This window comes from Papio anubis, chromosome X, assembly GCF_008728515.1.
Source record: "Papio anubis isolate 15944 chromosome X, Panubis1.0, whole genome shotgun sequence".
NCBI classification, from domain to species: Eukaryota; Metazoa; Chordata; class Mammalia; order Primates; family Cercopithecidae; genus Papio; species Papio anubis.
This window is the reverse complement of record NC_044996.1, coordinates 10,015,535-10,018,347: the sequence shown is the minus strand read 5'-3', so window position 1 is coordinate 10,018,347 and position 2,813 is coordinate 10,015,535.

Sequence of the window (2,813 nt, the reverse complement as noted above, 5' to 3'; positions counted from 1 at the left end):
TTCTTACCCACACTGCCCTAGCAGAGGTTCTCCATAAGGGCCCAAGCCCTGCCCCTGCAGCAAACTGTTGCCTGGGCATCCAGACCTTTCCATACATCTTCTGAAATCTAGGTGGAGGTTCCCAAACCTCTGTTATTGACTTCTGTGAACCCTCAGGCTCAATACCACATGAAAGCTGCCAAGGCTTGGGGCTTCCACCCTCTGAAGAAACAGCCTGAGCTGTACCTTGGCCCCTTTTATTCATGACTGGAGTGGTTGTGATGCAGGGCACCAAGTCCCTAGACTTCACACAACATGGAGACCCTGGGCCTGGCCCTTAAACCATTTTCTCCTAGGCCTCCAGGCCTGTGATGGGAGGGGCTGCCATGAAGACCTCTGACTTGTCCTGGAGATGTTTTCCCCATTGTCTTGGGGATTAACATTAGGCTCCTTGATACTTATGCAAATTTCTGCAACTTGTTTGAATTTCTCCTCAGAAAATTGGTTTTTCTTTTCTATCACATTGCCAGGCTGCAAATTTTTGGAACTTTTATGCTCTGCTTCCTTATAAAACGGAATGCCTTTAACATCACCCAAGTTAGCTCTTAAATGCTTTGCTGCTTAGAAATTTCTTCTGCCAGATACCCTAAATCATCTCTTTCAAGTTCAAAGTTCCACAAATCTCTAGGGCAGGGGCAAAATGGCACCAGTCTCTTTGCTAAAACATAACAAGAGTCATCTTTGCTCCAGTTCCCAACAAGTTCCTCATTTCCATCTAAGGCCACCTCCATCTGGACTTTATTGTCCATATCACTGTCAGGCTTTTGGTCAAAGCCATTTAACAAGTGTCTAGGAAGTTCCAAACTTTTCCACATTTTCTTGTCTTCTTCTGAGCCCTCCAAACTGTTCCAACCTCTGCCTGTTACCCAGTTCTACAGTCACTTCCATATTTTCAAGTATCTTTTCAGCAGCACCCCACTCTCCTGGTACCAATTTACTGTGTTAGTCTGTTTCCATGCTTCTGATAAAGACATACCCAAGACTGGGCAATTTACAAAAGAAAGAGGTTTATAGTGGACTTAGAGTTCCACATGGCGGGGGAAGCCTCATAATCATGGCAGAAGGCAAGGAGAAGCAAGTCACATCTTACATGGATAGCAGCAGGAAAAAAATAGAGAGCTTGTGCAGGAAAACTCCCCCTTATAATAACCATCAGATTTCATGAGACTTACTATCATGAGAACAGAGGAGGAAAGACCTGCCCCCATAATTCAATCACCTCCCACCAGCTTCCTTTCATGATACATGAGAACTGTGGGAGTTAGAATTCAAGATGGGATTTGGTTAGGGACACAGCCAAACCATATCAATATACCATATATTTTTCAATATACCCCATCTGTTGAGGGAAAACTAGGTTGATTACATACCTTGGATATAGTGAATAATGCTGGAATAAATATAGAAATGAAGATATGTGTTCAATATACCAATGTCATTTCTTTTGGAGATATATATATATACACACACACACACACACACACACATACACACACACACATAAAAGTGGAATTGCTGGATATATGGCAGCTCAATTTTTAATTTTTTGACTAATCTCCATAATGCTTTCCACAATGGCTGTACCAACTCACATTTCCACCAACAGTGTACAATGTCTCCCTTTATTTTACATCTTTATGTTCTCATTCATCTTTTTGATAATAGCCATTTCAAATGGTATAAGGTGGTATCTCCCTGTGGTTTTTATTTGTGTTTCTTTGATGATTCGTGATTTTGATTCTTTTTTACATATACCCGTTGGCCATTTGTATTCCTTTTATGGAGAAATCTCTATTCAAATACTTTGTTTATTTTTTAATCAGGTTACTTGTTTTCTTATTGCTGAGTTACCTGAGTTTCTTACATATATTGGATATTAACCCTTTGTCAGATGCAGTTTGCAAATATTTTCTCCCATTCTTTAGGTTGTCTCTTCACTCCATTGATTGTTTCCTTTGCTGTGCAGAGCTTTTTAGTTTGATCTAGTCTCACTTATTTATTTTTGCTTTTGCTGCCTGTGTTCTGGAGGTCATATCCAAAAAAAAAAAATTGCTTTTTCCTCTTCTTCTAGTTGTTTCATATTTTCATGTCTTATGTTTAAGTCTTTAATCCATTCAGCATCACTGGAGCTTTATTTTGTCCATTTGCTGACATCATGTTTTTCTTATTGATCTTGATGCTTGTGGCCATATGTCAATGTCTGCATGTTGATATTGTTGCCTAATCCAGTGTTTGCAGCCTGGCTTTGTTTGGTAACTTTCTTCAGCAGCAGGTTTGTCCGGTGATTCAATGTAGGTTGACTGGTGGTATCCTTAAATCCATTACCATTTCAGCAGTTGCAGTTCCCTGAGGTGCCCTAAAGCCTAGAATTGCTGGGTCCATAATATTTTGGCTGCTGAGGCTGATGCAGTGCTGAGTCACACCAGAAACTGTGACTGCCAAGACCAGCACAGCACTGGAGTGTGCCCAAGACCCACAGCTGCTATAGTCTTCCCACCACCAAGGTTTTTTCAGGGTCTGAGGCTGCTGCAGTCAGCTGGTGGTCATGTGGGTCAGATCTCAAGTTTGCCTTACCAGGGCCACAGGTTCCCATCTGGCCCTGGGACCACAAAATTTTGTCTCATGTAGGGGCAGGTCTAGAGGCTTTGTTCATGTATGTTGGCCTGGTGCCAGGAGCAGAGGGGTCTAGCCCAGCGCTGGGCTTTACTGTAGTGGACCCAGTACTGGATTCTAATGTAAAGTCCTATGCTTGCTTTCCTCCTTTTCCTCAAGTA